Source organism: Amblyomma americanum, chromosome 8 (assembly GCF_052857255.1).
Source record: "Amblyomma americanum isolate KBUSLIRL-KWMA chromosome 8, ASM5285725v1, whole genome shotgun sequence".
Lineage (NCBI taxonomy): Eukaryota > Metazoa > Arthropoda > Arachnida > Ixodida > Ixodidae > Amblyomma > Amblyomma americanum.
This window is the reverse complement of record NC_135504.1, coordinates 41,374,482-41,393,547: the sequence shown is the minus strand read 5'-3', so window position 1 is coordinate 41,393,547 and position 19,066 is coordinate 41,374,482. Positions and strand designations below refer to the sequence as shown.

At 49.8% G+C, this 19,066-nt stretch overlaps 1 protein-coding gene, 1 non-coding gene and 1 pseudogene across 2 annotated transcripts in view; 1 reads left to right on the top strand and 2 right to left on the bottom strand.

Moving 5' to 3' along the window:
- LOC144101480 (uncharacterized) overlaps positions 1 to 19,066 on the top strand; it is a 252,786-nt gene that overhangs the window by 150,489 nt on the left and 83,231 nt on the right. The gene's annotated exons all lie outside the window — the stretch shown is intronic.
- LOC144101484 (legumain pseudogene) lies at positions 2,337 to 3,681 on the bottom strand (annotated as a pseudogene).
- Positions 8,757 to 8,919, bottom strand: LOC144102853 (U1 spliceosomal RNA). The gene has a single exon (XR_013308236.1). It is a non-coding gene; the product is annotated as a U1 spliceosomal RNA (small nuclear RNA).

The window sequence follows — 19,066 nt, the reverse complement described above, 5'->3', positions numbered from 1 at the left end:
CCCTAAGCCACGTTCTTGTATGTGACTCCGGTCAGCCCCGCCTTGAACACTCCCTCCTCAGTTGGTGTGAAGCAAGCTAGGGGAAAAAATAAGTGCATTGTTGGTTGGATTGAAGCGCAGGTGGATCCCCCCGGAGGTGTTAGCTCATGGCGCCGAGGGCCGGAGGGTCGATAGGCTGAAGACCTAAGCCTCTACTGGTCAGATCATACCACACATACTTCCGCTGTCTGAAAAACCGTGAAAAACGCTCGCCGGCTAATAGCTGGGCGGTCCGAAACAACCCCTGTGAGTCGGAATAACCGACGACCTGGTCTGCGGTCGGCACGGACTGTGGAACGAGGTGTCGTGGAGGGGCCCCAGGTAGCTAACCCAGTCGTAGGTTCTCCTGTCTCCGGCGGTCGGAGCCATTTGCGTTTGTGGGTGGTCGGGCATCCCGTGAGCGGGGGCCGCACCATTGGGCAATCTCGACGCCCCCCCCCCCACCCCTGTCCTGGCCAGACGGGCCAGTTATGGAGTCGAGACATTCGAAGTATCTGAAGGAAAAACTCGCTGTCCCCATTCCCCTAAAAATTCCCAGTACCCATTTATCCAACCCCTTCCGCTACTTTCCAAGGGAGATCAGGGGAGTCTCACCGGGCCCGCTCCCTCGGCTGTGGGTCGCTATAGTAGCATTTCCTTATTGATTTCTTTCCACCCTCGGGTGGGAAAATTTTAATTGCCCCTGGGCTACATATTTTATAGTATTATTGGGATTATACCCGCGGTGCAGTAGTGGTGCGAGAGAGGCGGTTGTTCTTGATTTTGTTGTCTCAACGTACTATATGTCACTGCCAGTTTGCCCAATGTACGCCGGCGGCCTAAGTTCTAGTGCCGAGTTTCTGCAGCAGTGTTGCCAACGCCAACGCGCAGTGCTCGAGTGATGTGTTTGTGGAAGAAGGTTGTGCACGCAAACGCAAGCAGCTCACATTTGTCTGTCCCAACTGCCGCATAGTTGAAAGCGGGAGTATGTTTGATAGTAGTAATAGTTAATGAAGAAGACGATGTGCAATCTGCAGAACGAGAGTATGTTGAAATTCAACACGAGGCATGATCGGCTAGGTGTGCGATCTGTTAGTGTTGATTGTTTTTGTGGTTTAGGAGGGTTTAACGTCCCAAAGCAACTCGGGCTATGAGGAACGCCGTAGTGAAGGTCTCCGGAAATTTCGACCACCTGGGGTTCTTTCGCGTGCACTGACATCGCACAGTACACGGGCGTCTAGAATTTCGCCTCCATCGAAATTCGACCACCGCGGCCGGGATCGAACCCGCGTCTTTCAGGCCAGCAGCAGAGCGCCATAACCACTGAGTCACCGCGGCGGCTGTTAGTGCTGATTGGGCTTTTTAGGCTGTGGAAGAACCGCATGATGGGTCGACACGTACAGTGACCTCGTTCATCTAAGACTTTCTTCAGTGAACAGTGCGCCTTGGTGTGTGTGGGGGTGGGGATATGCTACGCAGGACGCCGGAATGGTTGCCGATTCTTGGCACATGTGTATGTCCACCGCAGTTTTGATGTGCAGGTGGAGGGCAGTGTACGAAGACATATGTATGTGCGTCTGCATTATAAAATAGTATGCGTGTACCTAAAGAATCTGGCAGCTCAGCGGGATTGATTTCTGTGCAATAAAGAAAAAAACTGCGGCGGTAGCCTGGTGCTATCTTGAAGTGGCAAGCGAGACTGACCTGTTCGCGCCGCCGCCGGTTGAAGTGTCAATCGGGGCAATGCTTTTATTTATAGTTCTTTTCATTTATGGATGTCAAGGTCACCTTTGTGGTCAAACTTCTACGAACCAGTCCCTCGTTTCGATCTCGTTAAGTAGTGCATTCACGATCAACTTAACTTGCCCCGCTTGTCGTAAAATGGAAAAGGGTATTGTCATGAGGTAAAATTGGACAGAGGAAAGTGTGTAGTTTTGGGCCTTCGGTCAGAAAAGAAGTCATTTCAACTACATCGGCATCCACAAAAGGGAAGACAGAAGTAATCTTCATTGTAAACACTATTTTGCTTGGATTTTGTGTGTAAACTTAAAAAGAGGTTTATTAGTTCCAACATTATACAGAAGTCAAAAGTACACAGACGATCGTCCCATAGTCAGCAAACCGTGCCTGGGCCCTCGGTAGATCATTAAAACAAAATAAATAATAACAGCATAGTTAACGGACGGTTATAAAATACAGAAAATCACATGAGTGCTTCGACATAAATACAAAGTCTGACATGAAAATAATGCCCGTAAGACTGGTAAAAAACAAAAAGGACTTGGTAAAAGGCTTCTAAATGGGCACACACATAGTCGTTATTCTATACCTTTAATGGTCGGATGAGTGCAGGCAACGTCCATGGCAGCAGTGATACCCTTAAGAGAGACACGAGACTCGCATGCGTTTACCAATACATGGAGGTGCTGAAGTGCGTAAGGGTTATCGGAAAGGCTGAAGCACTTAACGTCGAAGTAACTCACAGCGTCTTCGTAGCAGTCCATGTTCTTTGTACGTTTTCTGGATGACAGTGGCAACTTGGTGATGTTTTCTTTTTCTTGTGCAATCAGCTCTACAATTTCGGCGACTTTCCCTCGAAGGAAAGCCCTGTTATCCATAGTTTTCTTGAGCTTTTCTTCCAAATATTTTTTTGCAGACGGTTGTCTTGCATTCTCAGCCTTGTTCCTTAGAATGGCGATCGCCACGTCAGCGTTCGATGTGGACGCACAGGGCAGCTTCCGCCGCATCAGGGGTTTCGGCTTCACCCTGCCCAGAAACCTGCTCACTTGAAGCCTTGCTATGCTGATGTCACCGTACTCCATGACGTGGCTCTCTTCTGTTTCTCTCTGGACATGTGCGAACTGGGTGCGCAGACTTGTCGCAATCAAATCGTTTTCCTCCGCGTGTTCCATCCACTTTACGCTGTACTCATCGCCTAGGGGCACATTCCTATAGCTGTCATAGTAGCAGGAGTACGAGTTCTGGTATGGCTTAGCTGCCGTAGTTGCGTATACGTTGAGGTTGTTGGGAAGTAGGCGATCGAACAGGGATCCAGAATGGCAAGCCTCGACGTAAATCACCATCCTTTGATACCGTTTCTCTCTGTGCATCTTCATGATGGTATTGAGGAATCGGCTTGCTTTCAAGGCGCCGCCGTTGGGGAAATCGAGGAGCCCAGGTCCTCCATGGCCTGAGAAAAAGATGAATATGTGGTCGTAACGGTCACTGGCTATAACTTTGCCGCTGCCGCCATCCACCTCCACGCCTTGAAGAATTTTAAGAAAGTTCTCCGGCGTCACCAGGTCTCCGGTGTAGTCCTTCGCAACTCCTTGATACACGTTTGGTCCCTCTGGGTGGTTGATTATTACCCCAGGCGTCGGGTTCTCGGTGTTGTTGGCGATGTCATCGTACATCATGACAACAATTCGCTCATCACGCATGCCGCGATCCCGTAGCAGCTGGTAGGCATGACAGATGTCCGCTTGATGCCGGTAGTTGGTGTACGTTTTAGACCCAGCCACAAGGATGGCCCATTGTCTCTGTGGACTGGCTGGACGGTTTGGTTTGGAATTAAAAAACTTCTCATCCGACACACGGGCAACTGCGACATCGAGTACCAGTAAAGGCAGCAAAAATAACGGCGACATTGCTATGATTGCTACCTTCCTGAATGCCTGCACACGTAGACAGTCTTTTCTATCGGCATTCTAACTTTATCGCTGAGAGTCATGAGGACACTGCCAGTAGATAACGCACCGGATATGAGAAAGAGAATGATTGTAGTTATCTCTCATGAGCCAAAACAATATTGGGAACCGATAACAATACTATCAGTGTCTGTGTATGCTTCCTGAATACTGTGAATGCGTACCTAGGAATTGTCCAGGTTCAGAAAGGAACAGTTGCTATGACATATTTTCTTATCAGATATCCTCCAATCAATCATCTATAGATGTATTGATGTCAACACTATCTATAGGGCATTGGAGTCCAAGTTCTTCTCGATTGGAATTGGAAGGAAAAAGGAATGTCTTTGCAACTGTCGCTTTGACTTCACCTTGGCAGAGGGCCCGTAGCGTTGAGTATTATTATTAGGTGCGTTACTGAGAAGGTCGCTCTTACTCTGCATTTTTAACTTTACTGGGCACTTGTACTCAGCCGCTCTCCAACTCTAATCAGGATTTTCAATGTCGACTTTTTCCATCCCTTTTGTGCGTCTACCCTGCATTACAGGAACAAAAGTCATGTATGAGAACAGCCTGTTATGCCTGTTGAAGTCCCATAAGTGCAAGCAGAGATCAGGACAAAGGCGACATCGTTGAGCGGGCATCCGAACTCGCATACGTTGACGACGAAACGCAGGCAGAAAGCGTGTAGGGATTCTGGAAAAAAATTGAAGAATTTGGCCTTCTAGGAGCACACAGCGCTCCTTCTGACGCCCGATTAGTCCATTATTCTTGCTATCTTGAAACTTCCTCTATTGCAACGTCACGCGCTAGGTTCCTGTTCTTGAAGGCCTGCTTTCCTTGGTTTATTTTTCACTGATCTGTCTGGGTGCGCACAGTTGTCTGGATGAAATCATTTCTTCCTGAGTCATTCAACCAATTTACGCTTAGCGCGTGTCCCAGGGAAACCACATCCATCTGTTCACAATGACGGAGTACTGAAGCTCGTAAATTAATTCGTTTTGGGGAAAAGGAAATGGTGCAGTATCTGTCTCATATATCGTTGGAAACCTGAACTGCGCCGTAAGGGAATGGATAAAGGAGGGAGTGAAAGAAGAAAGGAAGAAAAGTGCCGTAGTGGAGGGCTCCGGAATAATTTCGACCACCTGGAGATCTTAAACGTGCGCTGACATTGCAAAGCACACGGGCGCCTTAGCGTTTTGCCTCCATGAAAACGCAGCCGCCGCGGTCGGGTTCAAACCCAGGAACTGCGGATCAGTTTTTCATTTTCGAAGCGCTGTTGGTAGAGCAGCTGCTCGTTGCAAATGAAGCTGCTGAAAACCCGCTGTTCCAAGATGTCGCCGATGTCGCTTTCGACCACTCCGCGGGCGCCAATGCCAGGTTCGTGTCCAGGCTAAGCCGTGGTCTGGTCGACAGTGTTTTTTTTTTTATTGAACAACTTGTATTGCCATCAGAAAACGCGTTTATCCCCTCCCCTGGCACGTGTGTCTACAGCGTCGTGACGCAGACGTCATTCCTCCTGCAGACGCACCTCTTTGGCTTGCTTCCCTTTGGCAAACTCGGCATCCTCCTGTGTTAGACTGGGAGATGGCCTCGAGGTTCAGGTTCGTCGAGGGCGACTGAATCTACTTCTTGGGAGAGAGTGAGAGAGAGAGAGAGAGAGAGAGAGAGAGAGAAATCGGCAGTGGCTTTGCTCCGCTATGCCCGGATATACGTAGCGGGAGGCACGTTTCCCTGACTCAGCTTGTTGTTTTGGTAATGCCAAACCCAAATTGTTGTACATTAGATTACTCACTGGTGTCATGTCATTTGTGCCACAGTCTGTCCCACACACCACAAATGTGTCCAAACGGATTGTTCACAAATTCTGCTTCAAATGTCCGGGTCGCAGATGCACTTTCGGAAACCCGAATGGTGTGATCAGTCACACGACGGGGCTTCACATCCTCTTGGGTTTGTTCCCGTTGACTGACGTCTTCCATAGGCTCCATCTCGGCGGCTATGCGGCGTCTATTACGTTCGGCAGTCTGGCGCCTCCGTTTGGCAAGGCGTTCCTCTCTCTGTTCGGGCGTCTCCGCTGCTCTGTTCGCCTTCTGACGCTCATTCTGTTTGTAGAGCATCCAACTGCCAGGCGACAACCTCGGGATCGGAAGAGTTATATTGCTTTCTTGTCCATACCACCGTTTAGCAGCGGCTGGACTCTCCTTCTGTGCATCCATATCAAGCGTTGCGATACAGCCGCCTATTACATCTCCGCCTTTTATACGCAATGCTGCACATGCGACGACACGCGGTTCGGGTGATAGAGCGGCGTGCGGCGAGGCGATGGTCGCGAACGCGATGCGGGGTCTCTCTGGTTACGATAGTTTCGGCGCATGCGCACAACGGCTCATCCGCTTGACGTCACATTCACCTTCGAATGTGGAGCGGGCGCGCGGGCGCGGCAGCGAGGAAGCGCCAGGCGCATTCACTGCTCCTCTCCGGTTGCCATGGTAACGGCGCATGCGCACAACTGTCCTCTCCCATGTGTCAGAAGCACGCGGCCCAACCACTGCTCCTCTCCGGTTGCCATGCTAGCGGCGCATGCTCACAACGGGCATCTCGCAGGTACCGCGAAATGCTCGACTGGTAGCCTAGTGTGCGATGTCAGTGCACGTTAAAGATCCCCAGGTGGTCGAAATTATTCCGGAGCCCTCCACTACGGCACCTCTTCTTCCTTTCTTCTTTCACTCCCTCCTTTATCCCTTCCCTTACGGCGCGGTTCAGGTGTCCAACGATGTATGAGACAGATACTGCGCCATTTCCTTTCCCCCAAAAACCAATTATTATTATTATTATTAGCCTAGTGTGGACGGATAGATGGCGCCCGCTACAAAAACTATTATTGGAGAGGAAGTCGGCGCGCGCCCCTGAGTCCCCGCTGTATTCAAGCGTGTATGTCCCTACGATCCATAACACTCGCGATGGTTTGCATGCCCTGGTCTTCCGAGCGCAGCGAATCTCCGGATTCCGCGGGGGAGGGTCCGCCGGGCAGAAGATGGGGTGGGAAGAGGCGAAGGGTTTTGGGGAAGGAGGGATGAGAGTGGGCTAGGGTAATGGGAAAGTGTGTCTTTAGTCAGCGCCAGTGTTGCCTGTTATCTAGGGAGGGGACGGCGTACTAAACGAAGGCACAGTGCACGAAACACGGGACTGAGAAAGAGACAAACACAGCGCTGACTTACGACTGCTAGGCTTTATTGCTCGCACGCAATAAATAGGCGAAAAGGAGCACAATCAACATAAGAACAGCATAAGTGATGATTGTCAAAAAAACACAACAAAAAAAGCACACAATCACAACCTACACAGGCGAACTTAACTGTTAAGATAGTCAATTTCTTTTTGTGTTAGCGCGACGGAAAGTTTGCTGACGCAGTTGTCAAGTCCCCGGTGAATTAAAAGAGCTTCCACGATTTCCCGCGTACTTTGGTCCTTATGTTTATACAGTATTCTAGTACGGCTGAAAAAAGGAGTGCGTTTACAGGATAGCCAATGTATAACCAAATTGTTTTTGGGGGGTGGTTTTAGAGAGCGTTTATGCTCACTTAGGGGATCATTGAGGCAGCGCCCTGTTTGGCCAATATAAAATCGCCCACAGGATAGCTCTATCTTACAGACAACATTTTTACGGCACTGCACTTAGGGTGATTCGTGATTTTTTCCGCATTCTGCAGGGGGAGGTCCTTCACGGTTTACGGTTTTACAAAAGCGCTGCAGTTTGTTCGGGACAGAAAAGATGACTCTGACACCGGCTTTTCCTGCAATTCTCTTCAGGTTATGTGATACCTTGTGCACATAAGGTATCACCACGAAGTTTCGGTTTTCTGCTGCAAGCGAACTCGCTGTTTTTGTTCTGAATTCGGCAAGAATTTTCTCCGCTACAGCACGCAGGATGTGGTCAGGAAAGCCGGCCTTTTTCAGCCTCATGATCTGGCTTCTGAAGCTAGATTGCATTTGATGGGAACATGACCTGGAAACGGCATTTTTGAGGGCGGCTGTCGCGACGCCTCGTTTTACTATTTTTGAATGAGAGGATGAGTAAGATAGAAGCCTTTTTGTGCTCGGGGTGACTAGCGCCAGCATACCCCTTCGTCGCACATCATTATCTGTAAGTCCAGAAAGCGAATGCCGTCATGATCCGCAACTTACATCGTTAGTTGAAATGGTTTTAGATTAGATTTGAACAATGTGAGGATGTCACTGGCTTGATCTGAAACACTATGGTCACACCTTAATCTAAAAATCACCAGAAAGTCATCAACGTAACGAAACACACGTACCACTGAAAATCCAAGTAAGGCTTTTTGCAAATTTTTGGTCCAAGGAAGCTAGTAGACAGTCACTGAGGAACGGAGCGAGACCCGAGCCTATACAGACGCCCTCCTTCTGGATAAAGTGGCCGCCGTTGAAAGACACGACCGTCGAGCGCAGATATAGATCTAGTAGATCAAAGAGGCTGGCAACGTCAATTCCGCAGTGTTTTTGGAATTTGGTGGCACCGTACAGGTCAATCGCTTGACTCACGGAAATGTGCACGGCATCTTGAGGGAGGGAATAGAACATGTTCTTGATGTCAACAGACAAGGCACTGACATTTTTCAAAGGCTTCTCCTGGAAAAATTCCGACACAGTTGCCGGGCGGCGCACAAGGAAAGGGTCATTGATAGTTAGTTCTGAAAAACAGTTTTTAAGGTATGACCCGAGGGCAAGTTTCGAGGTGCCCTTTTCGGTTACAATAACCCGGAAAGGACAATCCTTCTGGTGGGTTTTGGCTGAGAAGAAGCATTGCAAGGACGGCGTGGTTGCCGCCACCATTCATCAGCGGCGCAGTTTTCTTCTGAGGGGACACTTCCGCCTTCGCAAGTTTGTAGCCACGTTACATGAATACAAGTCGATGGTACAGAGTTGTGCCGTCATCTTCCTTCTGCTCATGAGCAAACTGAAGTTTGCTTTGTCGGCGTTGTAAGCCTAAAGGCGACGTCCTGTAGCTGTTTCTGATTTTTGAATTTAATGACGGGGGATGCGCGTACGCAGTCCCCCACTACCAAAAATTACATGCCCCATCTGCCTCATTAGAGGAAGTGGCAGGGGTCAACGAGGGCGCAGTGCAATGTCCACGTCTCACCCTGAAGGCTCCTCCATCCTGACCAAGGATGCCTCGGCACCAGGTAAGTATGCCACACATTCGCTAGGCCCTGCGTATCCATTAAATGCGACCGCCATAATGTTGCGGGGGAAAATCTGTTATAAGTCAGTTTTCTACCCAGAAACACGAAATGAAGGTATAATTAAATTTACTTCAGTCATCACTCCTGCCTTTAGTTAAAAGTTTAATTACTGTGCGACTTTTTACCTAACCTGAAGTGGTATAATTGCACATTTAAGGCTCGATATGTTTCTATCCTATTAGCGACTGTGGTGACACCTGTCAACAACTTTTTGCTCTTCATTTTTGTTTTGAGAAAAATCGCGCCGATGGTAACAACGGTGCTTGAGTTCGCCTAAAAAGTAGACATATATTCACATATAGCCACGGGAACGGTGTGACGTCACATCAACCGGAATTCATCACGGCATAGTGAAAGTTCTCACACAATGGTCGGCTTTCACGTCTCAACACTTAAGTTGCAAAAGTGTCTCGTAATTTTATCCTCAGGAACACGCCAAGTCATTTAACACCACTTCGAACAATATGCGTCAACCGGGTGGCCGCCACATTTTATGCAAATTTTCTTCCTGGGGGTCCCACTTATATATTAAGTAGAAGGGGAGGGGGCACATATATGACAGATCGAAAGCATAGGGACCAGTTGAGGCACTACGCGCCCACTGTTAGTCTGTGACAGTGTGGTCACGTGGTAACTGCTTGAAATTCAAAATTCGTTTTTTGGTAAAACCCGCCGCGGTGGCTAAGTGGATAGGGCGCTCGGCAACTGATCCGGTGTTCACGGGTTCGAACCCGACCGCGGCGGCTGCGTTTCGATGGAGACAAAACGCTAAAACGCCCGTGTGCTGTGCGATGTCTGCACGTTAAAGATCCTCAGATGGTCGAAATTTTTCCGGAGCCCTCCACTACGCCACCTCTTTCTTCCTTTCTTCTTTCACTCCCTCCTTTATCAATGTCCTTACGGCACGGTTGAGGTGTCCAACGATATATGAGACATATACTGCGCCATTTCCTTTCCCCAAAAACAAATTATTGTTATTATTAGTTTTTGGTAAACGGAAATGGCGCAGTATCAGTCTCACATATCGGCGGACGCCTGAGCCGCGCCTTAAGGGAAGGGTTAAAGGAGAGAGTGAAGGAAGAAAAGAAGAAAGAGGTGCCAATTTGATGATCATTCCAGACAGACGCGTCCATGACAAACTTTAGGAAGAGCTCAAGAGCAAACGCTCTTGAAAGGCAACGCGTCGAAAGTCAACCGAATCCAAAGCGTGGCAATATATCACACGTATGCTGGCGGTTGTGTGCACGATTCTGGCGGTTTGTAAACCGTATTTCAGCTCTTTCAAACCGGTGGTAGTGGTTTTATTAAACAATAATAGTAAAATGGAAGGAAAAGATTTTTGCTAACCCCGGCATCTGCCATCGATACTGAAGCACCTGAGCTGCGGCAGCGGAAATAAAGGACAGCAGGCAGAATGGAGAAATGAAATGAAAGAGGTGAGGGGAGAGGTAGAGATGATAGGGGGAGAAGTGGCGGTTAGGAATTTTAGCAAGGGTAGAGGCAGCAATCGTGCTGCCAAAATTCTGAACGAGTTGAGTCTCGCCGAAAGCATGGCTAAAAGCTGACCCCAGAACACGCCGGTCTCGCCGGCAACGAGGCTGCCCACATGCTCGCCTGCTCCTCGCTACATCGGGGTGCTGCGGACGCCTCCACAATAACATCTGAAAGCAAAGAAAGTATTGGCACGTTTAGGGATCTAGTAGACAATCTGAAGAAAGACAGGAGAATATATCCGCCACCGGATAGATCCTTGAGTAAAAAAAAATTAATGTAGATTAGCCCCGCTAATGCAGCATATACAAATAATAATTGGTTTTTGGGGAAAGGAAGTGGCGCAGTATCTGTCTCATATATCATCGGACACCTGAACCGCGCCGTAAGAGATGGAATAAAGGAGGGAGTGAAAGAAGAAAGGAAGAAGTGCCGTAGTGGAGGCCTCCGGACTAATTTCGACCACCTAGGGGTCTTTAACGTGTACTGACATCGCACAGCACACGGGCGCCTTAGCGTTTTGCCTCCATCGAAACGCAGCCGCCGCGATCGGGTTCGAACCCGGGAACTCCGGATCAGTAGCCGAGCGCCATAACCACGGAGCCACCGCGGCGGGTGGATATACAAAGCGAAAGCGAGATTGAGGTCTCCACTGACCTACGGAGTCGGTTGTGCGCCTTTCTTTTCGTGAAAATGCCCGGTCTTTGCAAAGTTGTCAACGTAAATGAACTCTGTGAACGCCGTCGGACCCGCACGGTGGGTCAGTGGTTAGGGCACTCGACTACTGATCCGGAGTTCCCGGGTTCGAACCCGACCGCGGCGGCTGCGTTTTTATGGAGGAAAAACGCTAAGGCGCCCGTGTGCTGTGCGATGTCAGTGCACGTTAAAGATCCCCAGGTGGTCGAAATTATCCCGGAGCCCTCCACTACGGCACCTCTTTCTTCCTTTCTTCTTTCACTCCCTCCTTTCCTCTTCCCTTATGGCGCGGTTCAGGTGTCCAATGATATATGAGACAGATACTGCGCCATTTCCTTTCCCCAAAAAACCAATTATTATGAACGCCGTCGGCTCAATTGTTTTGTTTAGTTTTTGGGGAAAGGAAATGGCACAGTAACCGTCTCACATATTTCGGTGGACACCCGAACCGCGTCGTAAAGGAAGGGATAAAAGAAGGAGCGTAAGAGGACAGGTGGTGGTAGTGGTTATTTTATTAAAATAATAGTAGAAAGGAAGGAAAAGATTTTTGCTAGCCCCGGCATCTGCCATCGATACTGAACCACCTGAGCTGGGGCAGCGGATATAAAGGATAGTAGGCAGAATGGAGAAATGAAATGAAAGAGGGGAGGGGACAGGAAGAGGGGCTAGGAGAGGAAGTAACATATACAAATTATTTATACAATAAGAAATGTGTCCAGATTGTGCGCGTGATTAGTTCATGTTGGAGGAATTAAAACACACGCGCACAGCACTGTGTTGGCTACAACTGGAGTGGGGCGTCCAGTTATTATTAATCATTCAAGGTAGAACTCGCGGAGCGTTCGGTCACTGAGTGTAACTACCTGGCGGGACGTCAAACGGGACGTCAAGCCCGTGTGTTCGCGGAATGCACAGAGGCTCACCAAAGTTCGCTCACGAGTGCGCGCACTGCCCTGAGGCCACAATAGCGTCTTGATTGAGTCTGGTAGTATGCCCTGCGCCCTATAGGCCGCGAGCATATCGCGACCAGCATCGGCGAACGCGGCACAGTGGAGGAGCAGGTGTTCTAGTGTTTCCACTGCACCACATCCGTCACACACATCACTCGTCGCGATTCCGTGACGCACCCGTCGTTTCCCGGGGCACACGCAGCCAATGCGTGCGCGGAGGATCATTACACGTTGCGACCGTGTAAGTGCGCGACAGCCGGTGATACTGTCGATGAGCTCACCTCCTGCGATGCGTGGGTCGGGGTGCTGCTTTGGGAGATGGTCTTGGATGGCCGCACGCACGTCCTCCAGCGTAAGGGGCAGATCGCTGGCAGGTAGTTGATGTGCAGCGGTCGCGAGGTTGTCATCTTCTTCGTTACCGGCGATGCCGCAGTGACCGGGCACCCACTGTGCACGCACGGCGCATTCTCTCTGCGCGAGCGGCGAATTTGCCGCACTAGTGGGGTACCGCAGCCGTTACATTTTGTGTTGGATTTTGAGGAAACGCGCAGTTGGATTTTGAGGAAAAGCGCGGCGCTGCGCAGCGGTGGAACACCTGTAGCTCAGTGCTACTAGTGGCGCATGCGCAGTAGTGACTAGGGAGCGAGAGAGAAAATGGGCAGTGGCTTAGCTCAGCTATGCCAGGATATACGCACCGAAAGGTAAGGTATAGCATGGTGAGCCTTGATTAATCTTGATTGAGGCGACCGCAACGGCGATGGATGGATGGATGGATGGATGGATGGATGGATGGATGGATGGATGGATGGATGGATGGATGGATGGACGGACGGACGGACGGACGGACGGACAGATGGATGGATGGATGGATGGACGGACGGACGGACGGACGGACGGACGGACGGACGGACGGATGGATGGATGGATGGATGGATGGATGGATGGATGGATGGACGGTCGGACGGACGGACGGACGGACGGACGGACGGACGGACGGACGGACGGACGGACGGACGGACGGATGGATGGATGGATGGATGGATGGATGGATGGATGGATGGACGGATGGATGGACGGACGGACGGACGGATGGATGGACGGACGGACGGACGGACGGATGGACGGACGGACGGATGGATGGACGGACGGATGGATGGATGGATGGATGGATGGATGGATGGATGGACAGACGGACGGACGGACGGACGGATGGACGGACGGACGGACGGACGGACGGACGGATGGATGGATGGATGGATGGATGGACGGACGGACGGACGGGTGGGTAGATGGATCGTTGGATGGGGAGTCGGTGGGTGGGTGGGTGGATGGATGGCAAAAACTTTAATGGCGTCAAATTTAATATGTTCGTGACCCTAACGGGTCACTGGGCGCCGTGGCCGATCCTCGGTCCAGGATGCCGCACTTGACAGCTGCCAGCGTGGCTCGGCGTACGAGGAATCTGTGCGCTTCCTCGTCCTGACTGGCCAGCAATGACGAGGAACGCGGTGTGACGTCATACTAAACGGCGGCGGCGGCGAGCCGCGCGGTGTGACGTCATGCCAGATGGCGCGACGAGCGCGCCAAGCACCGTAACCGTCTTATATATCTCGGTGGACACCCGAACCGCGCCGTAAAGGAAGGGATAAAGGAGGGAGGGAAAGAAGAAAGAGAAAACTGAAAATTGAAAGTTGCATTTTCAGGAAAGGCGCGGCGCTGCGCAGCGGCGGAACACCAGTGGCTCGGTGCTACTAGTGGCGCATGCGCAGTTGTGACTAGGGAGCGAGAGAGAGGGATGCGCCGTGAGTCGTCACTGCTCATCGCGCATGCGCAGCACGGCTCTCCAGGAATCACGCCAAACTGCTCAACCTGCGGCCAGTAAAGCTTTCGCTTTAAAATTTGAGGACGCTTAAGCTTCGCCTTTAAGAGTGGAACGCGACAGCGTGTTGCAGCACTGCCAGGGAGTCCACAGGACACCATCGCCCGTTCGGCGCGATGCCTTGCACGTTAGACAAATCGCTCTGCAACGTACGGTGAAACCAACGCGCAGAGCAGCAAACCACGTAGAAGCGCTGCCAGGCGCCTTGCCGAAACGCGCGGGACTCAAGTTGCAGTCGTAGTTCGTCGGCACATCGTTCGCGACAAACCCGATGCCACGTACGCCAGCATAGCTTCTGCGCCGAACAAACGGGCAGCAAGCCGGAAGCTTCGTGGTGAACGCGCTTTGGATGTGCGCTGCATTGTTCGCCGCTCACCGCGTGATTCCTGCATGCCCGCACGGCCCCACTGCGCCCGAACGAGACACATGTCAGACGCGTCACCTCCTTTCCTTAAATTCCATTTTCGCGGTTCAGGTGTCCACAGATATATGTGAGACAGGCCTCACTTCCTTTCCTTAAAACCAATTTTCATTTCATTTTCCTTCCCATGCGGCGCGGTCGGTCCTGGTTATCCATCTAAATATGTGACAGACGTCCCTTCCTTTCCTTGCGCTGCCGTCGCACGCTATCTGTTGAGGCAGTGGCGTAAATTGCGAGAAGGAAGAGGAGGGATGTTTCGCTCACGACCGACGCCGACGACACCGGCTTTTCTGCGGTACGAGCTCGTTAACGCTGTCGCGTTAAAAACTCGGAACCCGCCGCGGCGGCTCAGTGGATAGGGCGCTCGGCTACTGAGCCGGAGCACCCGGGCTCGAACTCGACCGTGGTGGCTGCGTTTCGATGGAGGCGAAACGCCAAGGCGCCCGTGTGCTGTGCGATATCAGTGCACGTTAAAGATCCCCTGGTGGTCGAAATTATCCAGGAGCCCTCCACTACAGCACCACTCTCTTCCTTTCTTCTTTAACTCCCTCGTTTATTCCTTTCCTTACGGCGCGGTTCAGGTGTCCGCCGATATGTGAGAGATACTGCGCCGTTTCCTTTTCCCAAAAACCAATTATTATTCTCACATGCCGTAAACATTTTTTCATGACAGTACTTCCACTATTTTTACTGTGCCGCTAACTGCCTTCGCCAGTATCTTTAACCCGCAGGAACTACGGGTTGTAGCGGCACGCTGTTGTTCGCTAAGTTAATATCTCACCAACTGCAATTCATTGTCTTTTTGATGATGATGATGAAGTTTTATGGCGCAAGGGCATCTGCGGCCAAAGAGCGACATGGCACAAGGTTTTCTGTTATACTCGAGGTGGGATCAAAGACCTATTTCCCAAGCATTTCACCCTAAAGAAGCCGAGCACCAAGCAGGGGAAAGCTTGTACCCATTGTATCACTGGTGGATACCCGGCGGCACTGTGGATCGAACCCCGCAACTCCTGCATGCGAAGCGGATGCTGAAATGACTTCGCCAGCGCTGCGGTAAATTGTCTTTCTGATAAACCCTACATGTTTCTTCATAACAGTTTTGTTCTTGTCTGGTGTCCAATTGTCTGTCTTGCAATCTAATCGCAGCCTGATCAGTTGCACATTTCCTATAAGTGGGAACCCCGGTTAACTTTGTGTGCGTGAGAGGCGGAACAATGGTTGACGACAGGATTGCCCCAGTTCGAGACGCAAGCTCTTGATCAGTGGTTTAGTTCCTTCTCTGGAAGTCGGCATTGTCAGTGTTTTGAGATTGTACTGGCGCAGCGCTATCGCAGTTCACGAATTAAGTGCGCAGCCCAGAACAATAGCTGTCAGGTCGTATTTCTCCTCTGTTGCACCACTTGGCCAGCTATGATTAAATCCTTGTCCTCGTAATTGGAATTGCGCAGGTGAAAAGGGCAGGACAACTTCCGTCTTGATAGCAGCTGCGTGTGTATTCGACATCCGTGGGGTATAGCATATTTTAAGGCGAAATCCTTTAATGGCTCATACTCTCGATGACCGCCCGTTCGTCCGTACCTGACACTCTTCAACGCGATAAGAAGAAAGACCTGTGTGCACGATAGGATTCGAACCACGATCCTTCCGTTCAGCAGCCGAGTGTGCTAACGACTGCGTTACTTCCTGCCAAAGCAGATGTAGTTATCCTTGTCTAGGACGCTGGAGAGTGCCAAAAGGCGTCGAATCAGATGGATGCCTACCAGATGCCCTCCAGTGTTTCCAGCATTTAAGATTCACAAACAATTATGTATTTAATTAACGTCTTAACCTCACATCAGTGACACAAGCACCAACACCGCACTAAAATATTTCGCCTCACCGCACTTTAGGTCAACAAAGTGCCCCTGATTTTTTTTTTTTGTAGTGAAAGCTACATTGGCCACGAACTCCCAGTTTCGCCATGCTCGCATTCCCACTGTGGTCGCACCGCACCACGTGACCAACCGCGTGACAACGAGCTAGACAGCCAGAATAACCTGGACTTGCTATCAAGATTCACCAAGGCTAAACAATCTATGCTTTTAGCTTTCCCTACGTATGTCATGGAATAGCCGAGCTATGCCACTGCCAAGTTATTATTTCACAACGCAGCCTGCCGCCAATGCTTTAGAGAAATTCAACCTACATATCTAAACCGCACAGTGGATATTGCTCTAGAGCTGGCTGGCTTTGGAGTGTTAGCTGTTACTACCACATATGCCGAATTAACGATGCCGTTAGCGTCCGGACAGCAATTGCAGACTCCCCGCCTCGCAGATTTGTTAGCTACCATTGGTATCGCAGATAAAAAGAACACAAAGAATTCTGACTCTCTACCTCACGCTCCCGCTGCCATCCCAAACTAACATTCGTTCGGCGAAATTCCTTGTAACGTTAAATAGTGCTGAACATTAGTGTTATATACTCGCCACAAAACTATGAATTTATGTGAAGGTCAGTAGCAGTCATTTGCGCCTTACATTCACCTCAGTTACTTTATTCATGGTAGTAGATATCTAATATCAGGCAAGGTCCGGTTTATCTTAAACGCAGTTCGCCTTCTTGGGATCATCCTTGTCTCAGGGGAGAAATATTAAGATACCAGAGAGCACGTAGAAAACGAAACCCTTTACGTTAACCCGCGCGTTTTTGTCCTTGGCGTTCAAATTATATTACCTCATGCCTATACCTAAATTTTGCGTTGATCACTGACGTAATTATCCACTTCGATGTTTCAAACAACTTCCTCCGCAGTGTCTTTCTGTGCTGTATGGCTATCGGGCTCAACACCTAACCTGCACTTTTGTGCATGGCTTATAATCATCCCTGCGAAGCAATGTTCACTTGAGTCGCCGTGGTGGTTCAGTGTATAGCGCTCGGCTGCTGGCCATAATTACGCGGGTGCGATCTCGGCCGCGGCGGTCGAATTTCGATGGAGGCGAAATTCTAGAGGTCCGTGTACTGTGCGATGTCACTGCACGTTAAAGAACTGGTCGAAATTTCCTCACCCGCCGCGGTGGCTCAGTGGTTAAGGCGCTCGTCTACTGATCCGGAGTACAACGGTTTCGAACCCGAACGCGGCGGCCGCGTTTCGATGAAGGCGAAACACAAGAGGCGCTTTCGTACTGTGCGTTGTCAGTGCGCGTTAAAGATCCCCAGGTGGTCGAAATTATTCCGGAGATCTCCACTGCGGCACTTCTTTCACCGCCTCCTTTATCCCTTCCCTTACAAATTGGGTTCAGCCACAGATCTGTTTGTACCGCTGTTCTAAATTTCCTGATAGAATCTCACCGACTGCCTAGCTAAGTGTTCCAAACTTTTATTTTCTATCAATTATTACATTTTGTCTTAATCATTATTATTTAATCCCGCTCTTTATTATTATTCTTACAATTTTGAAATCAAATCTCTCATCCCTTTTCTGTTCATGAGGAAGAATTCACCGGTGTTGCTCTCCACGTGTTTTTCCTTTTTATTAACTGCGTTCAGGCGAACAGCCACCCGATTCTTGGCCGATCCCCCCGTGTAGGTATGTGCCATCTTTTTACAGGCTAACAACAACAACAACTTCTTCCCTTACAGCGCGGTTCGGGTGCCCGCCGAGATATGCGAGACAGTTTCTGTCACTTCCTTTCCTCAGAAACCAATCTTCATTTTCTTTTTTCGAAATTTCCGGAGCCCTTCACAAAGGCGTCGCCAATAGCGTTAGTTGCTTTGAAACAATACACCCAACCATACCAAAGTGTGCACTTGGTGCGCGTGTTGGTGTATACAATTGTTTAGTAACGCCTTTTTTTCTCTGTAAAGAGTACCGTTCGAGTGAGGAGGCCTCTGCCAATACAGAAGAAAACATTTTCTTACGTACAAAGAGCGCTAAAGCCTTCTAACGCGTGTTCTAGATAACTGAGGGGACTTTTATTAAGCACGAGGTTTTTAACCTTGTCCCATATAAAAATGGCCTGCTTAATTATCTGGCTGGTTTCAGTGCGGCTCATATACACACAGTTCTGCTGCAAATTTCTGCCACTTATAAACTGCGCCACATTAACAAAAGTCCAACAAGATGTCAGATCAAGAAGAAATGAGCTTTGGCAGGGCATGTAATGTGAAGGCAAGGTAACCGCTGGTCCTTAAGGGTAACGGAGCGGATTCCAAGAGAAAGTAAGCGTAGCAAGGGGCGGCAGATGGTTAGGTGGGCGGATGAGATTAAGAAGTTTGCAGGCATAGAGTGGGTGCAGCTGACGCGGGACAGGATTAACTGAAGAAATATGAGATTGGCCGTTCCCTGCAGTGGGCGTAGTCAGGCTGATGATGATGATCGTAACTGAAAGCACATCATTAAAGCAAAAAATAGCAAAAATGTAACTCGTCCCGGTTGGCTTGAAGGAGAAAAAAGATTCTGCTAACATGCAACATTGGACAAACAAACCTTGCAGTCAAGTAACCTCTACCTCACAAATTCAGTTTTGCACATAAAGATGCAAGTCCGGTTAAGGGAGCCATAATTTTTATTATTGTCTCTTTTTTACCGGCTTTCCGCGAATCCTACATTGACGCTGGAAAAAACTTGCAAAGGCGTATAAATAATTTTTTATTCTATGCCTTTTATGCTCGGA